General features: G+C 34.1%; 1 long non-coding RNA gene across 1 annotated transcript; it reads left to right on the top strand.

The window, feature by feature from the left end:
* The first annotated feature begins 7,714 nt into the window (after window positions 1-7,714).
* Window positions 7,715-10,793, top strand: LOC112745105 (uncharacterized). The gene is made up of 4 exons (XR_003173055.3): window positions 7,715-8,405; window positions 8,477-8,569; window positions 8,684-8,795; window positions 10,174-10,793. It is a non-coding gene; the product is annotated as an uncharacterized lncRNA (long non-coding RNA).
* The last annotated feature ends 15,283 nt before the right edge of the window (window positions 10,794-26,076 follow it).

Here is a 26,076-nt window from a genome sequence, read left to right on the forward strand (position 1 = left end):
ATTGTGGTTTGAAGTAAGCTATGGTTATCTTGCAGGTCTTAGTCAGGCAAATCAAGAAGTTGTTGATTTTGATTTGAAAGATGGAATTAGGTTGATATGTTTACAATGATAATATTAGAACTTAAATGGATGAGGCTTGGAGTTGCTTTGTCCTTCTGGATTAACTCTAGTCTTACTGTCTTCTTTGCTTGTGAATGATTCCTTCAATGGTAGACTGTATGTGATCAACGCCTTTCTTGAGAAGTCGCCAATGCTCCTCCAGATCTTAACACCAGGGTTAGTGCGCATCCAGTCTGATTAAGGGTGAAGCTCATGTAGTCCATTCTCCTTAATGTTCCTACTCAAAATGCCACAGACAAGGTCAGATCAGAGAATGCTGCGACTTTGGATTCTAGCCTCTACCATAGAGACCCTAATCTCCCCATACCTCAGCTGAACTGGTGTCTCGAGAAGATCCTAATGAGATCGTGGATTAGTCGTCTGAGAGATGTATAATCAAGCTGGCGGTTCATGCTTTCCAGTCACGTATTCACACGAATCCAAGTAGACACGGGTGGTTGTCAGGCACGCGGTCCTAGTATGATGAACGGAGCTGATTGTCACGGATCATCCCATTCACCATGTTGAAGAACGAATATACATCTTATAATTGAATCAAACACGGATTGAAGAAGAACAGTAATACTTTTATTAATTCATAGAACTCAGCAGGGCTCCTCCCCTCAACCTAGGAGGTTTAGAAACTCATACTGAAAAAAAAATACAATGATAAACGAAAGTATGGTGTAAAAGTGGCTGAAGATCCTTAACAAAGAGTGATCTTCTACTTTAAATACTAAACTAATGACTAGTAAGGGTAAAACAGTCTTTTTAGTGCTAAAATCTATTTTTGGGCCTATTTGGTGAGTGTTTGGGCTGAGTTTTGATAAGATATATGTGTTATGAGGCCTCTAGATGGTGAATGTTGGCTAGGGGATCCTCTTTGGGTGTTTGGACGCTGGTCTCTTCTCCTTGGGCGCTGGACGCCTGAAAGGGGGCAAGAGGTTGGTGTTGGACACCAGTTTTGGGCCTTGTAATCTGAAGTAAAGTATGAACTATTATACATTGCTGGAAAGCTCTGAAAGTCAACTTTTCATATCCATTGAGAACGTTCCATTTGGACTTTTTTAGCTCCAGAAAAACTCTTTCGAGTGCAAGGAGGTCAGATCCGGACAGCATCTGCAGTGCTTTTTCTGTCTTTAAATTAGATTTTTACTCTAACTTCTCAATTTTAGCCAGAAAATACCTTAAATTGTACAAAAACACATAAACTCAAAATAGAATCTAAAAATGTGAATTTACACTAAAACCTATGAAAACTTAATAAAAACTAAACAAAACATGCTAAAAACTCTATGAAAATGATGCCAAAAAGTGTATAAAATATCTGCTCATCAACAGCAGCTCCCTTCGGCGATTTCTCCCGAATAAAAGTGACATCAACGTAAAGAAGTGAAAGAAACAAACACTTTAATCAAATTAGATTTCTTTATCGGAGTTACGAAACTCAAAAAATCAAGCTCTGGAAACTCAACAATGCCATGGTTTCTTTCTTCCCTCACTAACGACTTTCTCTCTCTTTTCTTCTTGACGGTGAATAATGAGGAAAATAAGGTTGGATGATCATGATGATATGTTTTAATGAAAAGGGAAAGTGTCATTAAGATGAGCTGGTTTATAAGCTACTAAATCAGCGATTCAAGTTATAAATATCTTAAACGGATAATTATAAAAATTGAATATATTAAAAGACAAATAATAATACATAAAAATAATATATATGAGTTACTAATATAAATGATATTAGTAACTTAAAGATAAAAGATATTTGATTAAGCATTAGCAACTCTAAATTCATAAAAAAATACCGATAATTTTTTATATTGGCAAAATATTGAACTTGATAATAACATTAACTAAACTTTATTTTAATCAAAGCAAATAATAATAATAATAATAATAATAATAATAATAATAATAATAATAATAATAATAATAATAATAATAATAATAATAATGTTATCTTTTTTCAAAATATCTCATTATAATAAAAATTATATAAAAATTTTAATTATTTAAACTCTAATTATCATAAAATTATGTAAAATATTTTATTATAAAAAAATTATATAATTATTTTAATTAATCCAAACTCAAATTGTAATAATAATTATAAAAATCAATTTAATTTTATTTATTAAAATAATTTTTAATAAATTGTTTAAACTAATAAAATAAATTATAAATAATTTATTATTTAATTTTTTAAAAATTTGGGTTTTACACTTAATGATACGGTGGAGGTGTTCGGAAGTACCTGCTTCACTAAACTTCTGAAAAATTTTCGTTTTTTCAGAAAAAATCTCGTTTTTCCAAAAATTAGATCATTCCAATCTCATTCACCAGGGGCGCATTCATTGCAGCCGTGCTCAAAGTTGATAGGGATAGACATTAACCTCTTTGATGGGTGTTACCAAAGGACCAGGACATAGATACATTTTCCATGGATAGTGGGCGGGAGCCAAAAATTGAAGAGTTATCAATTTTCATATTTTTTTCTGTTAGAGTTAAAATTTTAGGAATTTTGGGTGTGACTATTATGGGTAGGTAGTGAAAAATAACCTAAAGAAGAGAACTGCAACAAACGATCATGTTTTTACAAATAGTGTCAATATTTAGGAGGTGAATTTAAAATTATCTCATAGTACATAGATTTGTAAGATCAAAACACAAAAATACAATAAATATTCTTACTTCAAATCAGCATCTCTACAGGAATAAGACTATAAGAGTGTACCTACAAAAAACTTTAATATTTAAATCAGAAGAGTCGTTAAAGTGGAATAATATAAAGAAAAAGTATAAGATGTCAAGATATAAATCCAAGTGTTACCAACAATAATTAAAAATAATTAAATATAATTTTTTATATCAATTAAGAATTTAGTAAAAAATTAGAATTTGAATAATCTCATTCAAATTTTATCCTAATTCTCTTTTGCTTTCATCCACCTATTACTCTCTCTGCGTTGTGCCTTCTTTTTCTCTTTTCCTCTTTGGCGCCGACGTTGCCTCTTCGAGAACGCTACCTTACTTAGTCTCGGTGTTACCTCTTTCTCCCTCGCCACGCTGTTCTCTATCGCGTCGCACCCCGTCCTCGCGTCACTCGTCGTTTTTCAGATTTATTCATCTCGCTGCACCCCCACCCTGCTCAAACCACTATCGCCGTCGTCGTCCCTTGAGAGCGCCTTCTTCCCTCGCATTTTGCACTGCCTCCAACCACCGCAGTGCCTCCCTCGTGATTTGTAGTGTGGTCCACCATCGCAAAGCTGATGAGCGGATAATTTGTATACTTTTTGGCATTGTTTTTAGTATATTTTTAGTATGATCTACTTAGTTTTTAGTATATTTTTATTAGTTTTTAGTTAAAATTCACTTTTCTGGACTTTACTATGAGTTTGTGTGTTTTTCTGTGATTTCAGGTATTTTCTGGCTGAAATTGAGGGACCTGAGCAAAAATCTGATTCAGAGACGGAAAAGGACTGCAGATGCTGTTGGATTCTGACCTCCCTGCACTCAAAGTGGATTTTCTGGAGCTATAGAAGCCCAATTGGCGCGCTCTCAACGGCGTTGGAAAGTAGACATCCTGGGCTTTCCAGCAATATATGATAGTCCATACTTTGCCCAAGATTTGATGGCCCAAACCGGCGTTCAAAGTCACCCTCAGGAATCCCAGCGTTAAACGCTGGAACTGGTACCCAAATGGGAGTTAAACGCCCAAACTGGCACTAAAGCTGGCGTTTAACTCCAAGAAGAGTCTCTACACGAAAATGCTTCATTGCTCAGCCCAAGCACACACCAAGTGGGCCCGGAAGTGGATTTTTATGTCATTTACTCATTTCTGTACACCTTAGGCTACTAGTTCTTATAAGTAGGACCTTTGACTATTGTATTAGGAGACTTTGGTAGCTATCTTCATTTTTATGCTATCTTAGATCACTTTGGGAGGCTGGCCATTCGGCCATGCCTAGACCTCATGCTTATGTATTTTCAACGGTGGAGTTTCTACACACCATAGATTAAGGTGTGGAGCTCTGCTGTACCTCGAGTATTAATGCAATTACTATTGTTCTTCCATTCAATTCCGCTTGTTCTTTATCCAAGATATCACTTGTTCTTCAACCTGATGAATGTGATGATCCGTGACACTCATCATCATTCTCACCTATGAACAAGGTGACTGACAACCACTTCTATTCTACAAGCAACCAAGGCTCTAGTGAATATCTCTTGGATTCTTTAACCGGAATCTTCGTGGTATAGGCGAGAACTGATGGCAGCATTCAAGAGAATCCGGAAGGTCTAACCTTGTCTGTGGTATTCTGAGTAGGATTCAATGACTGAATGACTGTGACGTGCTTCAAACTCCTGAGGGCGGGGCGTTAGTGACAGACGCAAAAGAATCACTGGATTCTATTCCGGCCTGATTGAGAACCGACAGATGAATTCCGCTATGCTGTGACAGAGCATATGCAATCGCTTTCACTGAGAGGATGGGAGGTAGCCACTGACAACGGTGAAACCCTTGCTTAAGCTTGCCATGGAAAGGAGTAAGAAGGATTGGATGAAGACAGTAGGAAAGCAGAGAGACGGAAGGGAAGGCATCTTCATGCGCTTATCTGAAGTTCCTACCAATGAATTACATAAGTATCTCTATCTTTATGTTTGTGTTATTTTCGTTCATCACCCATATACATTTGAGTTTGCCTGACTAAGATTTACAAGATGACCATAGCTTGCTTCAATACTAACAATCTCCGTGGGATCGACCCTTACTCGCGTAAGGTTTATTACTTGGACGACCCAGTGCACTTGCTGGTTAGTTGTGCGAAGTTGTGTAATGCCATGGTACTGAACTACCAAGTTTTTGGGGTTCATGACCGGGGATTATGAGAGTTAGAAAAAGTATTGTTCACAATTTCGCGCACCAAAAGCCCTTCTCGTCGCGATTCGAAGCACCGCCGATCACCACGGCACTATTCTCATCGCGATTCACAGTCCCGTCAGCACATCATCACTGTTCTTGTCGGGATTCGCAGCGCCGTAACCCTCCTCCCCTCATAGTTCGTAGATCACCGCCGCAGCCCTTCTCCCCCACCTAGGCTACAACCCTCCTTTTTCTCCCCTCAAACGAAACAAGGAGAAAGTGTTAGTTTTTTGTTAAAGCATGATTTTAATCATCTAGTGTTTATGGTATTTTTTTCCTCTAGGTTATCTTGTCTCAATTGATTTCTATACAAATTTACAAGTGCATATTCTGAATCATTCTCTATTTGCTTGCTATTGTATAGTTTACTCATGTTAGGATTTTTAGTTCCTAACTAATAACATTATTTTTTGTGTGGATGGATCTTTTTATAGCTTGTTAACATTGAAGAATACATTGAGGGATAATTTACTGAAAATTTGAGAAAAATTTAGTCAGGTATGTACTATTCAAATTTGCATTTGTGATACATTTACTTGTTTTGCTGTAGCACATATATATTAATTTTATCTGAGATTATGAGTTGTGACTTTGTATATTAATGCTTACATTAATATACAAATTGTGGGTCCTTGTGGAATTTGCAGTGTTTGTTGATTTTAGGGATTTGTGTTCTTTTGTTGTAAATGAAGATTATTATTGTTTTGTTGATTTAGTAATTTTCTGCATTTACTATGATAATACTTATAACATCTTATGTTTTCTTATGATCTCAAGGTTTTAAAGTTGAAAATCAAGAATGATTTTGAGGTTATGTAATTACAATAATAGTTTTTTACATTTACTATGATAATGTTTATAACATCTTTTGTTGCTGATGAAGATTATTCTTGTTCTGTTGATTTGTGGAATTTTGTGGTCTGATTGTTGTTGATGGTTTTGATGATATTATGGATGAAGTTTTCGAAGATGGTGTTGTTGCTAAATTGGTGCAAGAATAGAAGGTAGTAAACATGAGTAGAAAGAGGGATAAGGACAATTGAACATGCTTCGTTTTTTATATAGTTAGTAGTTAAAAGATGAAAGTGAATCAATTTAGTTTGATTCTTATGAATGAAAAGTAGTTAATTTAGGATATAATTCATCTTTAATGGAGATAATAGATCTTTCATCTTATTATTATTTTTTTAATTCAATTTTATGCCAAACCTTGATGGATATGCTCTAAATTATTGCATAAATCTGCTTGTGGTGAGTTATCAATTATGAACTAGTAACATTTTATATGTTATATCAATAAAGTATGAGTCTTGTAACCGAAAAGTATACACAAAACCTTAAACTAATTCTTGTTACAATTTTAAATTATTATTATTATTATTATTATTATTATTATTATTATTATTATATCTGTTTAGTAACTTGTACTTATATACGTTGCTTAGAAATAATTCAAGAATCAAGATTGTAGAAATGATTGGGAGGCAAAAGGTTTATTAATCTATTATATATCTCTAATTTTAGAGTCTAAATGTGTCACATGTCACTTTTTTATTACAATTGGAATTAAATCTTTCCCTCCAAAATTAAAGCATTCTCCTTTCGTCCTTAATAACTTTACAACCAAAATGTGTCACATGTCACTCTCTCATTATAATTGAAATTAAATCATTCCCTCCAAAATTAATGAATTCTTCCCTCCTTCTTACTAATTTTACAACCAAAATGTGCCACATGTCACTCTCTCATTGCAATTGAAATTAAATATTTTCCTCCAAAATTAAAAAGTTCTTCCATCCTCCATCTTCCTTCTTTCTTTCTCTATTTCTCTCGTTCCTTCAACCACTCTATCTATTTTATAAATCTTTATCAATATCAATGATTAATTACTAATTTGACAATCAAAATGTGTAACATGACATTCTATAATTGCATTAAAATTGAAATTGAAATATTAAAATTAAAATTGAAATATACCTATATTATGTATCATATATTACTATCTAATTTAATAATCAAATGTGTAACATGATACTCTCTTATTAAAATTGAGAGAAAAATTTTTTTCAAAATTAATAAATGTAAGACCCAGAACTTTTGAAAAAGGGCTATCATGAGCTAATTTCAAATTTAGTATTTTTGTAGCTTTAATTTCAAAAATTTCTTTATTAAAGAAAAATTAAAGCTAGTTTTTATTAATTGAATTTGAAATAAATTAAGATTATTATCCAATTTTACAATTATTGAATTATTTTCTATATTCAAATTATAAAGTTGGTAGTTGTGAAATAATAAGAATTTTATATGATTTGGACTAAATAATTAATATTTTAAAATATTAATACTACTGTTTTGAAAAAATAAAAAAATAAAGGATTTAATTATATTATTTCTAACTATTGAATTTGAACATTTTATCAAAAATAATTGTGAAATTGATGAACAAATAGTATTTTTATACATTATTATTGTTGGATTAAAATTTATTTCTAATTTCTATATTATCCCTATTTTTATTTGAAATTATAAAACTACCCTTAAACCTAATTTTTTTACCTAAGCCCTAACCCTGAAATCCTAACCCAGCGACCCGTTACCCTACCCAATTCCCTTTCACCCACACCCAGCTCCCTAACAATGCAGCAGCCGCCACCCCTATTCTAACAAACACACACACAACTATCTGAAGAAGGAAAGAAAGAAAACAGAATGAAGAATAGGAAAAGGGGAAGGGGCCGGGGAGAAGGGGAAGAGAAGAGGGAGGGGCGCCGGCACCGGTGGGCCTCGCCACCGCCGTCGGTGTCGAATCGATAGACAGAGAAAGAGAGAGTTCGCGTCAGATAGAGAGAGAGAGAGAGGGAGCTCGTGTCTCATCGCCGTCACCCATGGAGCCACGAGTTACGCCCAGTCATCGCCGTGTCGCATCGAGGAGGAAGGCTGAGACTGATTGACGCTAGGAGAGAAGAAGACGTGAGCTGGAGGAGCTGCGTCCAGTCGCCGCTGTCGTGCCACTGACCGCTACCATTCTGCCGTCGCCGTCAATGGGGTTCTGCCAGGAGAGAGGAGACGCACAAGGAGGAGCCCGACGTGTGTGAAGAAGAAGGGGAGATGTCCGAGGCTGGGATGGTTCACGTCACTGCCGTCTGCCTCTGTCACTGCCGATCTGCTACTCTGTGGTGCTTAGCTGGAGCTTCTGCTACTGTTGCCAGAGATTTGTAGTTTTCAGAAAACATTGCTATTGTTTCTGCCGAAGGAGGAGAAAGCCTTGCTGCTGTTTGGGCCGCCAGGAGCAATTCTGTGGCCACCGGAACTACCGCCGAAGCTTCTGGCCGCTTCTGCCGCCGAAAAACGCCACTGTCGTCGCCAAAAAAATCTGTCGGTAAGGGTTTTAAGTTGGTTCTCCTTTCCGTTGAGTTTCTGGGAACCTCATTGTCACTGCATATTGTTCAGGTCACCGCTGCCGCTTGAGGTGGCTGCCAGGCTACTACCAAACCGGTTCGGAGACCGTCGCTGTTTCGGTTCAGCCGTTCCTTCTTCGTTTCGGTAAGTGTTTTCGATTTGAAAGCCCTTTAGTTACTATTCTGTTATCTTACGCTGAGGTTTATGGCGTTAATTACTATAAGATTGTGTTTCGGTTGTTGTATGTCGCGATTATAGTTGCTGTGGTTACTGCGAAAGTGGCTTGGAGCTGAGGTTGCGGTTGTCGGTGATTTCGGGTTGCGAGAGAAGGTTCTTGTGACGTGTTTGGGTTACGATTTTGCGTAGTGAGGTAGGGGCTTTTTCCGAAAACTATGTTTTATATATTAGAATTATTACATATGGATACTGATGTGAGACAATGTATATTTGGTGATTGTATCAGTCCTTTGTATTGTTTGGTTATCTTGAATGATTATGAATATTTGTTTGACTGGATTGTTGTGCGGCTTTGTGAAACAGAATGTTTTTGAAGTTGATTCTTTTAAAGATTTGAGATCGAGTTCAATTCGTTGGGAATTGATTTGAGTTGAGTTGATTTTCTTAATAATGTAAAAAATAGAATACTCTTTTGGATTCAGCCTGGTTTGCTTTAATTGATTTGGTTTTGATAAAGGAATTGTTGCTGAACTATTTTTTTAAAGTTTTGGAAATGAGTTTAATCGGTTGATAATGATTTGATTTTGAAACGGTTTTCTTGAGATATGAAAATGAGGTGACTGTTGGAGTTAGCTTACTCTTGAACTAATTTTGGATTTGGACCGTTGAAAAGGATTGTGGAACGGTTTAGTTAGAACCCAAACCGGGTGGCAAAGTCCAAGTTTTAGGGGAGGTGCTGCCGAAATTTCTATAAAAATACTAGACTTTGTTTGAAAAGTTATTTAGAAAGGTTTGGATTTGAGAAAATTGTATTATTTGATTTAGTAAGAAAATATTTATGTTTTCGAGCTTAACTTATTTAATTAAACTATATGTCTTGAGTTCGACTTATTTAGAGATGAATTATTTTACCATTTGAATCACTGCAAGAAAGAATTATGTTCTAATATTGATTTTAATATAAAAAGGGACTTTTGCTCTTGTTAGACTTAAAGATTTCGATCAGAGGAGCTTTTAGTGATTTTAAAGGAAATTGGACTTTTGATTGAATAATTACATTTGAGACAATTTGGAAGAGGTTAGAGAATTCGTTTCAAGAAGAAATATGAAAGTGGTTTGATTCAAATGGATTGGTTCTGTTTCAAGTGAATTGATTTTGGATTGGGATAGAACTTGTGATGTTGTATGACTCGATTTCATAATAAATTCAGTTTTTATTTACATGAACCAAGAATCTATGATTTTAAGAGTTTCAATGAGTTTTTAAAGAATTGAGAATAAGTTGTCCTTCCCTAAAGACTTGAAACTCTGCCAAGGGACTTTTGTTATAAAATCCCGTTGTTGGATGGATGATTTTGAATATTTCAAAATGAATCTTTTAAATTGTCATGGTTTTGGAAAGAGGATGTCGAGGGTGGCTGATGAGCGGATATTTTATACGCTTTTTGGGAGTAATTTCATGTAGATTTTAGCATGTTTTAATTAGTTTTTAGTAGAATATTATTAGTTTTTAGGAAAAAATCATATTTCTGGACTTTACTATGAGTTTGTGTGTTTTTCTGTGATTTTAGGTATTTTCTGGCTGAAATTGAGAGAGCTGAGCAAAAATCTGAGTTAGACTGAAAAAGGACTGCTGATGCTGCTGGATTCTGACCTCTCTGCACTCGAAATGGATTTTCTGGAGCTACAAAAGTCCAATTGGCGCGCTCTCAACGGCGTTGGAAAGTAGACATCTAGGGCTTTCCATAAATATATAATAGTCCATACTTTGCATGAAGATAGATGACGTAAACTGGCGTTCAACGCCAGTATCATGCTGCTGTCTGGCGTCCAGCGCCAGAAACAGGTTACAAGCTGGAGTTCAACGCCAGAAACAGGTTACAACCTGGTGTTGAACGCCCAAAACAGCCCCAGGCACGTGAGAAGCTTAAGTCTCAGCCCCAGCACACACCAAGTGGGTCCTAGAAGTGGATTTATGCACTATCTATCATAGTTTACTCATTTTCTGTAAACCTAGGTTACTAGTTTATTATTTAAACAACTTTTAGAGATTTACTTTGCACCGGATGACATTTTCAGATCTGAATTACATACTTTTTGACGGCATGAGTCTCTAAACTCCATTGTTGGGGGTGAGGAGCTCTGCAGCGTCTCGATGAATTAATACAATTACCTTGGTTTTCCATTCAAACACGCTTGTTCCTATCTAAGATGTTCATTCGCGCTTAAACATGAAGAAGGTGATGATCCGTGACACTCATCACCTTCCTCGGATCCATGAACGTGTGCCTGACAACCACCTCCGTTCTACATCAGATTGAATGAGCTTCTCTTAGATTCCTTAATTAGAATCTTCGTGGTATAAGCTAGAATTGATGGCGGCCACTCTTGAGGATCCGAAAAGTCTAAACCTTGTCTGTGGTATTCCGAGTAGGATTCAAGGATTGAATGGCTGTGACGAGCTTCAAACTCGCGATTGCTGGGCGTGATGACAAACGCAAAAGGATCAATGGATCCTATTCCAACATGATCGAGAACCAACAGCTGATTAGCCGTGCTGTGACAGAGCATCTGGACCATTTTCACTGAGAGGATGGGAGGTAGCCACTGACAATAGTGACACCCTACATACAGCTTGCCATGGAAGGAGCCTTGCGTGTGGAAAAGGATTTCAAGGAAGAGTTGAAGTCAGAGGACAAAGCATCTCCAAAACCCCAACATATTCTCCATAAATAAAGTAACAATTACTTATTCCAAACACTTTTACTTCTTACAATTAAATCCAAATAACCTTATTGGCATCCTGACTAAGATTAATAAAATAAACATAGCTTGCTTCAAACCAATAATCTCCGTGGGATCGACCCTTACTCACGTAAGGTATTACTTGGACGACCCAGTGCATTTGCTGGTTAGTGGTACGAGATCATAAGAAATTTTGATTTTGATAATTGGGATTAAGATTTCGTGCACCAGTGGCTTTATTTTAAAAAAGGAACTTACTTTGAGTTGGAGTGGCTTATGAGTCTGAGATGATTTGAGGAATGGGAACTTTAAAGTCAAGGCTGAAAAGAGTTGAATTTAATTTCAAATTGAAGTGAATTGAGAAAAAGTGATTTATAGCTTTGAATAATGATTTTATGAATTTGATAATGTTGAATGGTGGAAGTGCTATTTTGTTATGAGCCGGAATGACTGCGTATGATAATGAATTATGGCTGATTGCGGAATATGTTATAAGCCGGATAGCTGACTATGAGTCATGAATTTAAGCCGGATGGCTGAAATAAATGTTGATTTATGGTTGAGAATAAATGCATATATGCTGAGTTATTGATATTGTGATTTTGCACTTCCAACTATCTGAGATACGAGTTTTCCTGGGTAGAAGCAGTGGCTAGCCACCACGTGCTCCAGGTTGAGACTTGATACTCTGCTGACCCTATGTCGTAAGTGTGGCCAGACACTGTGAAAGTTCTGGATGAGGTCGCCTCCGTGAATATACACCAGTGAGGGTGTTGGATGTGAATTATCATTATCTTTTGTGAATAACTCGAGTTGGGGATGCACGACAAAGGGACAGTCCAATGGTTAGCTACCAGGACTTGTCGGGTTGGCTTTATAACTGATAGATGATATCATCAGCCACTAGGACAGGCATGCATCATATGCATCTATGTGACATTGTTTGGGTGTGCATATTGTACTTGGTTTGCCTTTGTGATTACTTGTGATTAACTGCTAATTGTTCTACTTGCAGTAACTGTTTGTTTGTGCTTGAACTTTCCTATTTGTGTTTGCGATTGAGACTCTATTGAACTGTGGTGATTGGTTGTTGTTTGGATTGTTTGGGCCTAGAACCGTGGTTGATCATGAGGTGGGCTGAAGGCCATGTCAGGTTTATATTTCTGGTTTGAAAAAGTATGAAAGGCTAATTTGGTTCAGCATAGATAAACCTTTGAAAGGCTTTTAAATTTTATTTTAAACGAATAGTTTCCTCTTTTAGAAAAGATTTCAGAATTTTCTTGATAGTAAACCTTTGCTTTTGAAAAGATGCATAAGGCAGTTATTAATCACCGAAATAATTTTTATCTCGCATATCCTATTATAGTAATTCTGCAACTCTATAGTGAGAACCCTTTCGAGGATGATGTTCTCACTCCCCTACAAATTTTCCTTTTTAGGATATGGACGCAGAAGTCACGAAGAGTTATCTAGTTGTTGTCGTGATGTTTTGTATTGCTTTAGTTTTGCTTATTGTTTCCTCGCTTTTATCTTTATATATTCTGTAAGAGGGATATGAATTGTATTGGTTAATGCTTGTAGAACTATGTAATATATATATACACATGTATGCGCTCTTTGTTAGTTTTTGTAAGTTGTATTGTATATATGGATGTACGTTTCATAACAAAAGTATTTTGGAGCAGTATTGCGGTTTAAAGTTTTAAACAGTCTCATATTTTAGTATAACTAGTATAAGAGTCGTCGTAATGTCCGAGTTATCAGAATCGCGTAGCCAGAAGCGTGGGCTTTGATAGTTAGGGTATTACAATAAACTTCCTTTCTAAATTCTCTCATCTACCTCTCTCCATTTTTCTATTTTTCTCTACTATTTTTACTCTAATATAATTTTTTTTTATATTAGTAATTTGACAAATCAAAATATGTCATCCAATATTTTTTTACAATTAAAATAAATTTTTTTTTCAAAAATTAACAAACTCTCACTCTCACTCTCATTCTTCATCTTTATCTTTCTCTCTCTTTTCTCTCATTCTCTATTTTTCTATCTTTTTTCTTCTACAGAAAACGAAATTAGCAAAATAATAAAATTTAAATAAAAATATAATAATAATGTTATTATATACATAATTTTTTAGTTTTTTTTATTTAGTTTTAAATTTTCACTGCTTATCTTTTTAATCTATATTTTCATTTCTCTTTTTTCAAATATTTATTACATATAATTTTGAGAGAATACTAATGTTATAATTAAAAGTTAGAATCAAGATTCAATTATTTAAAAAAAAAATAATTTTGAGTTAATTTTATAACTATCAGTATAATTTTTTTATGCTAATATCTAATTATTTCTAGTTTGCAACAGACTTAACAGTTAACACCTAATTAAATGTAAAAAAATACACGTTAAATTGTTTTAAATTTTAGATAATAAATGTTAAAATTAATTATTCATAAAAAATGAGACTTTTTCATATAAAAATAATAATTAAAAATCTTATTATTTAATTTTTTATCTATAGATATTTTGATCTTTTTAGCCAAAGACTTCTATCAATATACGACTTTTTTTTATAAAAGTAGTTTGTTTTTATAAATCTTCTGTGCCATGTATAATCTATACTATCAGAATAAAGTAGACCGTAGTTTTAAAAAATTTATATTCCCGTGATATTATTTCGGGTAAAAATACTGGTTAGTTATAAAATTAATGACACATTTAATAAAAACACATCCAAGCAACACTACTAGAAAATTAGTTATTACAGACGGATATTTCCGACGGATTTTATCCCACGGAAATACAGACGGAATTTCAGAAGGATCTTTTGTCGGAAAACAAAAAAAATGAATTAGCATAAATTACAGACGAAAAACAAAATCCGTCAATAATTCTGTCGGTAAAATTAATTTTTTTCCGTGAAAAATGGTTACAGACGGAAAATTCGTCTGTAATTAAATAAAAAAAAAACGCTACATTTCATTAAATTATTACAGACAAAAAATCCGTCTGTAATTTAAAGTTTTCCGTCGGAAAACCCTAATTTTATCACCACCCTATCAAGCTCCATTCACTCCTGACCTATGAACTCATTTTCTCATTTTCACCCTCATCCCTCTTCAAAGTTGTCGTCGAGTACTCTTCTTCTCCGGTAGAAGGTGCTTTCGCCGCCGGCGGGGATAGACTGTGGGTGCCGTCATCTGGGGAAGCTCTACTCGGTCTTCTTCGCATCGTTCCTCCTCTCCTCGCCGTCGCACGAAGTTCTGAGTTGAGCTCGTGGCGTCGCCGTCGCTAAGGGTTCCTCCCCTCCTCGCCGTGCGTCATTTCTGATTCACTGCTCCTGCCCCTTCTCTTCTTTGATTTTAGGTAACTCTGTCTCAAACTCTCATCGCGAGCTCACTCTGTCTCACACTCTCCGAGCTCACTTTATCAATCTTACTCTCACAACTTTTGCAAACCCTAGGAACAACATTATCAATCTTACTCTCACAACATTTGCAACCATCTATTCAGTTTAGTTGAGGTGAGATTCATTCATCGTGGCTTCCAATTTTATCTTGAGATCTCCAATTTATAAATTTAACTGTTTTGTTTTGATTTAACGCATTGATTTTTATCTGTTTCTTATTTGAAAATATTGAAATAAAAGGATGGTTGTGTTTGCTGGTTTGACATGCGGTGCAAAGATGTGGCGAAACTGGTTATGGATGTTAGCGTGGAACCCGTCACTTCCTTGTGTTTCAAGACTGGTGAGACCATTTTCTTCTTTTAAATGTCATTTGTTCTTAATATTTGTTTTAGTATCTATTTCACAAGGGATTCTAGTCATAAACTCTTTCTTTCAAGCTGAAAAGTGATTAACTAATCTTTTACTGATTGCAAATAGTTGTGCTTAGTAGTGCATCTTTACACTAATAACATGTTAATACCTTGACTCAAAAGATTAATGATACAGGAACTTAATGGCAGCTTGAAAGATAAATCATGCGGTTTCATATACAGGAACTGTATATTATGTTCTGTCCTGCTGAAGGCCACAAAAGAATGGAAGCCGCTGGAGAATTATAATTATAACAAAGAGGAGATAAACAAGGTAAACAGTATGACTTGTATTCAGTTATATTGCTATGCATTTTCTTGATCTTATTGAGTGTTTCTGCTGCTCTCTTGGCATGTGAAAACGAAACGCTGTCTTATATATCTGATTTCCCACCTGTAAATAAATGCTTGCATAACACAGGTTAATGTAAAAAGCTGAATGAATAATGTAACATTTTCATGGTTTTGCCTCACCTATTTCAGCATTTTACCATGCATAATTTTCCCATCAGTTTCTTATTCTAGTGTTTTCTCTTGCAAATATTTGTCAAATTCTCCTAAGCTTTATAAATGCCAAGTCATTTAGTTGGACAAGTGGTAAATAGAAAAATTAATATAAAATGAATTGTGGTGTATTTGTAGACACTACTTCACACTCTCTTCTACTTGTAGCTCAGAAATGTTAAGTGTAGTGTTTGTTTGAGATGCCATGTTTGTCTCTTGGTTTTCTTGCATGAGATTTTGAAATGGATTTTAATCATTGTTGTGAACACTAATTTAGTTCTGTGGTTTCTTGATCTACACAAACTATTGAATCGTTAAATTGGATTGCAGCATTATACCTGAACTAATATTTGCTTGCACATTCTTCCATTCTGCTATAATACAAACTGATCCTGCTATCCTTGATTCCTTGTATGGAGGTGCACTTTCTTTCTTTCTTTCTTCCATTCCTGCTATTCTTTTTTTTTTGGGGGGGGGGAGATGGAATTGGAAGACAGTGTGTTGAATATCAAATACTATCCCTAGCCTTGGGGGAGATGGAATTCGATGAACCAATTATTACTAAATAATTGAATCACAGAAAAATTGAACAATTATTGCATGATGCAGGCAAATCTTGGGTGAAGCTTTGAGCAATATGGCTGTCAAGGATCTCAAAAACCTTGAGACCAAATTGGAAAGAGGGATTAGCAAAATTCATTCCAAGAAGGTATTTATATACATAGATCTTTCTACTATTATTTTAGAAACTAAGAGTATATATATATACATTATTGCTTTCAAATTAATTAATTACTTTATGTTTGTTCTACATCAGAACAAGCTACTGTTTGCAGAGATAAGATTACATGCAGAAGAGGGTAAATGTTTATTTTTAACATTGATTATTATTTCTTTAGATTATATGGCTTTCAAATGTTGGTGACAACTAAATGTACTAAACTACTTTAATTTACAGGAAGGTAGACTTGCATAACAACAACCAGTTTCTTAGAGCTAAGGTATGCATGTGCATATTTCACATAACATATGTAATACCATGGCTAAAAAATATTTTTTGTTCTTTAACTTTCTTAAAAATTTTAAAAATATTCTTAAATTTTATTTTATTTTGATTTTGTCTTAAATTTTTTTAATTTACATCAAATATATTAAAAACAGTTAATTTTATTTTTAATATTTTTATCTCTGTGATTTCTTTTAATATTTTCAATGAGATTTTTATATCTTTTATGAGATTTACCTTGTTCGTTTAAAATTTTCCTGAATTTTGATTAAATTGAGCAGGAGAGAAGTGATTGATGAAGAAGGATGGTTGCATACAGGAGATATTGGAATGTGGTTACTTGGTGGTCGTCTCAAAATTATTGATAGGTGAGATAGTACCATCCTAATTATATTTCATATGTTTTAGTACTAAGCATGGCTTCTTAAAGTACTGTCCATCAATGAAGTGATACTAATCCCGTTGGGCTGCACATCTGCTGTGTTCATTGAGTAGACTATCAATGCATTTTAAGGTGAACCTTAGTATTATCTTCTTCAGGTGCTCTGTTCAATGAATGCCTTTTTTGCAAGACTTCTAACTTAGCATTACTTCCATTTAACTTTTATATATTGGACTTCAGACAAATGAGCTAAAGCATATATTTTGTTGAAAGCTTGTTATTATCCCCTTTCTTTGAAATTCTTCCTTTTGATAATTCTTTTCAGCATGATTTTACCTGTTGCTATGCAAGGCATCTATTCTTGAGTCATACTCTTGACCTTTTCAATCTTAAAGAGTTTTCCTCTTTTTTCCTCCTGGTTTAAATTTAGATAAGCTGTGTTCTTTGGAGTCCTGTTTTCTAATTTGAATTTTAATAGTATCAAATAACTGCGGCATTGGAGTTTTGAAGTTTAATATACCTGCTTTGAATAGAGATGGGTGGCTTAAATTTGATGAACTGGGGAAGGAAATACTGTCCATTGCACTACCTGCTGCTTTGGCATTGGCAGCTAATCCACTTACCTCACTGATCGACACAGTGTTTGTCGGCCACATAGGTACTTATTATTATAGATGGTGAATTAGTTAGTTAGTTATTAGTAACTTTCTGTTAATAGGTTCTGTTTGTTTGGACATACATTTGATTGATGATTGTTCTGTAGTACTTGTTCATGGAAAGTATTGCTAGTTTATGGATTAGATCTTGCTATACTGTTCCCTATGTTAAGAATGTTAGCATGTCTTATTCAAGTTTTGGTTTCCTTAATTTTATCATGGGTAGTGTTAAGATCAAAAACCATTTATTGCTTTTGGTGAAATGGTTCTTCTCATGATACTAGATATTATATGATCCCTATATGAACTAGTTATTTTCTTCCATTATTTTCTTCCATTCAAGAGTTTAATCCTTTAGGCAAAGATAGCTATCAAAATAATTGAATTTGAAGAAGATATAAGACAACAAGTGTTATAAAATGTGTGGTCAATAGCTATCAAAATAATATTCAGTTATGTTGGACTCAGATTGCTATTGTTCTTTGCAGTTCATATTTCATCTTCATCAAAAAAAGAAATAGCCACTTTCTTGAAGAAAGTCACCTCTCAGGAACCTAATCTTCATGTTGTTGACATTGATCTACCACTTATTGGAGTTTGTGCTCACAATTATTAAGTAAGGTTTAAATTTCTGCATAGAAAATGCACATGTTCTGCATATGATATTATGCACTCCACTTTTTTTGTTTTTCTCATTGATATCCATCTATCATGAGTATAGATTAAATTAATCTCTATGAAGGTAATGACTTTGCTAATATGTAGAAACTATAATAAGATATTCAGTCATGTTTTGCTACATTTGTAAAAGTAGTTGTGTTCATGCTTGCTACTTGAATGGTTTGGGTAAAAGATGCTGTGAAACAATTAGCTGCTGTTATTTGTTGGCTGTCATTTTGGTGCTATGAATTTTTTGTTTTATCTTGAGATTATGTTTAGGTGATGAACTTAATTCCAGGGAGAGGTGAGGAAATATTTAAAAAATTGGAACAGTTTCTCTAGTTAAAATTTAGGTGTTTGCTACTCTGTTGATTGAATCAGTGCACAGGTCAATTCAAAGTTGGCATTTATAACTATTGACTTGATCAGTGAATTTTCCAGAATGAACTTGAGGCTGCTAAATCTGAGATTCAAAGTTGACATTCTTCAATTCAAAATGAGCCTTGTGTACCTGCTGGTGCCACTCCTGGTTAGTTTGTTCCTTGTCTTTGGCATGTTAATTGTGATATACATCTGTATTTTAATTGTTCAAGTTTTAGTTCTTTGTACACAATTGCTTTCAGGACTTACCAATTGAATCTGGAACTGTGATCCCCTATGTTCACTTGATGAAACAAGCTCACAAGATTTTGAGGACAGTTATATAGTCTTGTTATTTGCATAACTTAGTATAGTTGAACAATACATTGAGTTTATGTTTTGAATTATAGTTGATGTATCAACACACTTTGATGTATGGTTGTTACTTATTATTATAGTTGATGATCAATACATTTTGTTTATGTTTTGAATTATATTGACTTGCTTGTTTATAGTATTTTTCTTTTAGTTTGATAATACGATGAGTTTGTTTATTTTTTGAAATATTATAAATATTCGAATACAAATTAGATAAAAATTTGTATTAAATTTATATTTATTTTGTATGAAAACAAGCTTATTTTGTAATTAGAAAAATAAAAAAAATTATTTTACCTTACTGACGGATTTACAGACGGATTTTCTGTCTGTAATCAGAGTATGAGATGATTTTTCAAAGTTCAAATTACAGACAGAAAATCTGTCGAAAAATTTGTCTGTAATTATAGACGGAAAATCTGTCTGAAAATCCGTCTGTAATTTTATAATTACAGACAGAAAATCTGTCTTAAAATCTGTCTGTAATTACAGACGGAAAATCTGTCTGAAAATCTGTCTGTAATTACAGACAGAAAATCCGTCTGAAAATCCGTCTGTAATTACAGACAGAAAATCCGTCTGAAATTCCGTCTGTAATTATAGACGGAAAATCCGTCGGAAAGTTCGTCGCCTTCGGAAAATGGAGAGAGAATTTACAGAGGGAAAATCTGTCGGTAACTGGTAAAAATCCGTCTGTAATTTTCCGACGGAAAAAAAATCCGTCGGTAAATAATTTCCAACGGGGCTTTTACAGAGGGACAAAATCCGTCGGTAATTTCGTCGGTAACTAAAAATTCGTCTGTAATAAAGACTAAATCCGTCTGTAAATCTGTCTGTATTAATCTATTTTCTAGTTGTGCAAGTTTTAAATAGAAGATAAATTCGTTAAAAATACAACTAACGAAAGATACATTCGAATAAGTTTTAAATAAAAGACACATTTATTAAAAACATATTTAAAGAAGCGTAAAACAAAGGATATATTTATTAAAGACACTTTTAACAAAAGACATATTTATTAAAGATAAAATACATTCAAACAAATTTTAAATAAAAGACACATCTATCAAAAATAAAGTGAGAGATATAGCTATGCAGTAAAATTTTTAAATAAATTAAGTTTACAATAATAAATATGAGATATTAGACTTAATCCTGAATAATTAAAAATATAACTTTTTGAATAAAATAGACTTTGAAATTCAGCTTAATTAAAATTAGTAAGAGTTGATAAAATTCCTCTTAGGTTTTGTAGCAGAATTGTAATATAAATATGTGTGGGTGCGAAAACCGTAACTTTTGAGCTAATAGCTCCCATATTTATATTACTTGTTTCTAAAAGGAAGTGATAAATTTAGTTAATTTTTCCCATGTCTTTAAATATAAAGATATGGTTCAAACATGAAGATATAATTTCATATGATTCGAATTACAAAAATTTGCTTGTGGCTATTATTCAATATCTCAAGAATTGTGCTTCGTTCGGGCCGTAAGTCAACTGGTTTGATTAGGACCAAATGAAATGTCCAAAATATTATTATGTAGAATCTTTTAAATGGTGAATAACTGAACCAAAAACTTGTACTAATAAAATTACAATAATACTGTACTGATGATACATGCAAATTTAATTTTTATTTAAATGTTTACCTTAAACAATAAATAAATAAATAAAATATAAGATCGATCATTATGGACATTTTATAAATGGAAATGGTTTATCATATTAAAATATTGACTAATGTCTGCCTTAATTTTTTCTAAACATCAAAATTTCATAATATCTCAATATCGATTATTTAAAATTTTGAAATTGAAGAAAGTGAAGAACTGGATGAAAAATAAAATTTTTTTACCACTTTGTTCAGTTGGATTTGTAGAGTTCGACACGGTGGTCATATGGCCGCAAATAATACGACGATTGGAATTCTGAATTGAGAGATATATGAGATTGAAATTTGAGCAAGAGTTTGAAGCTCTTCTTGTTCTTCTCCCTTTATGTTTCTAGCGTGAAACTTTAATAACTTGGGAAAGAAGATGAAGCTCTTTAATTAAAGGGCAAGTGGGTTTGGGCCTTGTTCCAATGTAGAACCAATTCAACCGGTTCAGCTCGTTAGTCTAATTTTGGGTCAAAATTTTTAAAATTAGTGTTAAAATTTGTATTTTAATTATTTTTTCTTTTTTAAAGTATAAAATTTCAAATTTCCTGATTTTTTAAATAATAATTAATTTATTGACAAATTATTCATTATTTTCTCGGGATTTACATTTGGTTTTGTGGGTTTTGACTATTCGAGGTAGGATTTTTCTTAAAACTTATTTTATATTACGAAATTGATAAAAATAGATATTAATGTGAAATATATATTTCTATGATTATGTAAGTCTTATGGATGTGATTGTTTACTTGATTGAATTATTGATTGCTTGGGTTGGCATGCGGTTGTTGATGAAAATTGAGTTGGAAAGTTGATTCGGTTATTTATAGTGAAAAGTGATTTTATGTTAGAAATCTAATTTATATATGTATATTAAGGAAATGGTTTTGTTTTGGAAATCCACTTATATTTATATTGAGTAATGATTTGGTTTTGAAACTGTTGAAAAGAGTTTGAGAAATGTGGTTTGGACGGAACCCTTACAGGTGGTAAAGTTCTAATTTTAGGGGAGGTGCTGCCAAAATTTTCATAAAAATTAGAGACTTTGTTTGAAGTATTGTTTGAAAAACTTGGGTTGAAGAATTATTTTATTTGATTTTGATTAACTATGGAAAGGATTGTATTTTTGGGGTATTTTTAATGAATTTTAAAGTAAGTGTTCCAAAATAAGCGATTATGTTTTAACTGAGATTTCAACTGGGAAGTAAGAATAGTTTTAAATCTTTTTGGGAAGAGTTTTTAAACTTAAAGTGGCTAACAGAAAGAGTTTCGTTTGATTACTTTTAATTAGAGGGTTATGTTTTGAAAAGTATTTAGTGAATTTAAAACCTTTGATTTTGATTTGGCGCAATGAAATGATTTTTGAATCTCTTGAGAATGTTTTAAAATTAGAAATGAAATTGAAATCGGTTCTAAAAACTTGTTTTAAATAAAGGTGATTTTTTATGGTGGTTATGTTAAGTTGAGAATTTGAAAAGGATGAAATAGAGATTTAAATGTTTTCAAAAGAGTGAATTTGGAAAGAAAGCTATTTTTAAAGTGTTAAATTTTCGTGCTAATTTCATAAAATCTAGAAGCTTTGTTTTGAAAACCTTATTTTGTTGATTTTGATTGAAGAAGCTATGATTTAATGATTTTTAATGAATTTAAAGTAACGAGATAGGTTGTCGCCCTCCTTAAAGTCTAGAGACTCTACTATGGAGTTTGATTAATAAATGATTTTTGAGTTTTATGAAAGAGTACTGGTTTAGAATGAAGTTGTTTTGAAGGATTTTGAAAATATTCCAAAAAGGGGGTTTTGAGTTTAAAGAAAAATGATTGTGGAAAAATGATTCTTAGCGTGATGTGAACTAAATACATATTTTCTCTTGAAAGTAAATACGTCAAGAATATTTTTTGAATCGTGATGAAAACGAGTTTAAAGACTTATGATTTGATTTTTTGATTGTGAGCATGATTGGGATGTGGTCAGCGAGACTGGTAAGGACGCTTGCATACTGTCTAATAATTACTCTTGGCAAGGATGTGGAAAGGACGGTGGTAAATCTTACTTGCACACTGAGGTGAGTTGCTCTGGACAAGGACGGTGGTTAATTCCGCTTGTTCGTGATTTTGAGCAAGGACGGCGATTAATTCCAATTACTCAAGATCCCGGGTAAGGAAGGTGGTCAATCCCGCTTACTCAGTGGTTTTCTCTCTTGTCGTAAGGGTAACCGGGCATGCATCCCAAATAGCGCTGCCTCTGATAAGAGGTGTAACAGTGGGCACTACCCTTTTAAGATCGGCTTTGATGAAGTCGAGATTATTATATTTCCTCATGAAGATGCACGACAGAGAGACAATGTTTAGATTAGCTACCGGATGTGTCGGGTTATGGCAGTTTAACCGGCACGTGAGCCCATAGCCATTAGGACAGGCATGCATCATATGCATCTGTGTGACATTGTTTGGATGTACATATTGAATTTGGTTTTCTTACGTCATTTAATTGCTAATTGCTATACTTGATATAATTGCTCTTGATTATGTTTGAATTTCATTACTTGTGATTGTGACTGATTGGTTGGATTGTGGTGAATTGGGTGTTGATTGAGTTGCTCAGGCCAGAGGCCATGATTGATTATGTGATTGACCAGAGGCCGTGATTGGTTTGTGTTTGAGATTTAGCAAGTATGAAAAATCAAGCTGGTTTAGCATAAACTTAATGAACCTATGTTTGGAACAGGTTAGTCATTCATATAGTTTAGGTAACTTTTAAGATTTTTATAAAAAAATACAAGTTTTAGATTTTGGATAATTAACTTAGGATTTTCGAAAAGGTTTGGATTTTGTTTTGGATGTTAAGTCGTGGGTTTTCAAAAAGATTCATAAGACGAGAGATGATTACTGCGGTTGAAAACAGATTTCTTTTTAAATATCTTATTATGATAATTCTAAAACTCCTCTGGTGAGACCATGTGATTAGGTTCTCACCCCCTACAGTCTTATTTTTTCAGAAAAACGGACGAAGAAGCTCATGAAGGGCTTTATCACGTTTTGCTTCTACGATATTGTTGTATTAGCTTAGTTGTTATTCTTCCCTTGCCTTTAATAGTATATTTTTGTAAAGAGGGATATGAGTCGATATTGTAATGATTGTAAGTTATTTGTATAAAAAACTTTTATTATTATGTGTGTGTGTGTGTGTGTGCATATATATTTTAAGTGTTGTGATTGGTTTGTATGTATATATGTACGCTTTCCAAACAAAAAGTATTTTCAGTTTAAAAAGGCTCCTATTTTAGTATTAAGTATATGAAAGTCGTTGTAATATCCTCGCTATCAGAGTAGCACAGCCAGAAAAGTGACATTCTAATAGTAAAGATGTTACATATGTAGGACAATCAAGAAGAAGAACCTCTTCTATACGACCCTGAAATTGAGAAAACAAGCTAGAAAACAACCTTAATGTTCCCCAACCTAGGAGGAGTTGTGGAAGTAGCATTGTCATACCTACTGTGAATGCCAACAACTTTGAGTTGAAGTCTCAACTCATCACTTTGGTGCAACAAAATTGTCAGTTTAGTGGGAGCCATCAAGAATACCCCAATTTGCTCCTATCTAGCTTCTTACAAATCTATGATACAGTCAAGACAAGTAGACTCCCTGCTCATGTTTACTGGTTGTTGTTGTTGTTTCCATTTGTTGTGAGGGACTGGGCCAAGCAGTGGCATAAAACACAATCCAAGAAAAGTATAGCAACCTCGGATGATTTGGTCAGCAAGTTTTTAACCAAATTTTTCCCACCTCAAAGGTTGACAAAGCTGAGAATGGACATCCAGATATTCAGATAGCTAGATGAAGAGTCTCTTTATGAAACTTGGGAGAGGTACAAAGAGATGCTAAGAAAGTTCCCTCCGGTTATTGATGACAAGTCATCATATACCCATTTTTCAAGCTAATTTCACTTGTTTTGTTAGTCTTTATGCACTTTCTTGCATCCTAAGTAAGTGATTTGGAGTGAAAATGCATAACTTCTTTAAATCAAACAACCACCATGAAATTAATGTTAACTCATGAGGTTTAAGCTAATTTTAATTGAATTTTAATTGATTTATAAGCCTTGTGAATTTAGTGATACTTGGAGTGGTTGTTTTGGTTTATTGTAGGTGAAGAAAAGAATAAAAGAGAAAAGCGTGGCCTAAGAAAGCGTGACCTAAGGAGAAGAAAACGTGGTCAAAGGAAGGAGAAGTGTGCCGCATGTAAAGAAGGGAGCAAGCATTGCCCTTCACAAGGGCACACTGCCCTCTAGGAGGGCAACATAAGGGAACAAAGCATGAAAGGCAACTCTGCCCTGCCCACTATAAGGGCAAAGCACAAGTCTGTGCCTTGGAATCAAGAGGAACAAAACCTTGCCCTGCCAAGGGCAGTATCGGGCTCACCAAGGGAAGAAAATCAAAGGAAAATGTCTACAATGCTTGCCACAAGAGTTGAACACGGGACCATGAGGAAGAAAGGAATTAAGCCTCACTTTGGTACCAAGAAAGCCAAGGAAAATGGGTAGCGTGTGTAGCATCCAAGTTTCGAACTCAGGACGTCAAAGTGGAAACACTGCCCTGCCCTCCGCGAGGGCAGGGCAGCATTTTGTTGTGGCACAATTCTGGCACACCAAGGCACCATTCTGGCGCACCACAGCATCATCTGGCAGCACCAGCAGCGCACCACAGCACAATTCTGGCGCACCAATTTTTTCTGCCCTGCCCTCGCATCCTGCGCTCCAAGCCTGCACCATGACCGCACCACGCACGCACCAAGCACCAAATCCTGCCCTGCTCTCCACAAGGGCAGGGCAGCCTCCTGGAAGCTATTGTTTTTGGTCCAAAAATTGAATTAAAAATCCAATTTAATTCATTTCTTCACCAAATCAAAAGCCCATCCAAATCCCAAAATCCAAGAATAGAAAGTGTATAAATAGGAGTTAGTTTGATGTAATTAGGACCTTTGACTTGATTTTGGAATTTTGTACTTTCTTTGAGCTTTGAATTTTTGCAACTTCTCTTGAGAGACTGAACCGAGATTTCAGAGAATTGGGGAGGAGAATTGATCTCTCTTCTTCCTTGTTCTTTCTTGGGCATTTTTACTTTTCTTGTTTGAGTTTTGGGTGTGAAGAATTGAGGAAATTCTGTCTCAATCTCCATTCAAAATCTCTTTAATTACTTTTCTGCACAATTGAGTTTAATTGCAATTTCCTTTACTGCTTCTTCTTCAATTTCTTGTTAATTGCTTTGTGGACTTGGATCTGAGAAGGCAATTGAGATCTAGACTT

Source organism: Arachis hypogaea, chromosome 2 (genome assembly GCF_003086295.3).
Source record: "Arachis hypogaea cultivar Tifrunner chromosome 2, arahy.Tifrunner.gnm2.J5K5, whole genome shotgun sequence".
Classification (NCBI taxonomy): Eukaryota; Viridiplantae; Streptophyta; class Magnoliopsida; order Fabales; family Fabaceae; genus Arachis; species Arachis hypogaea.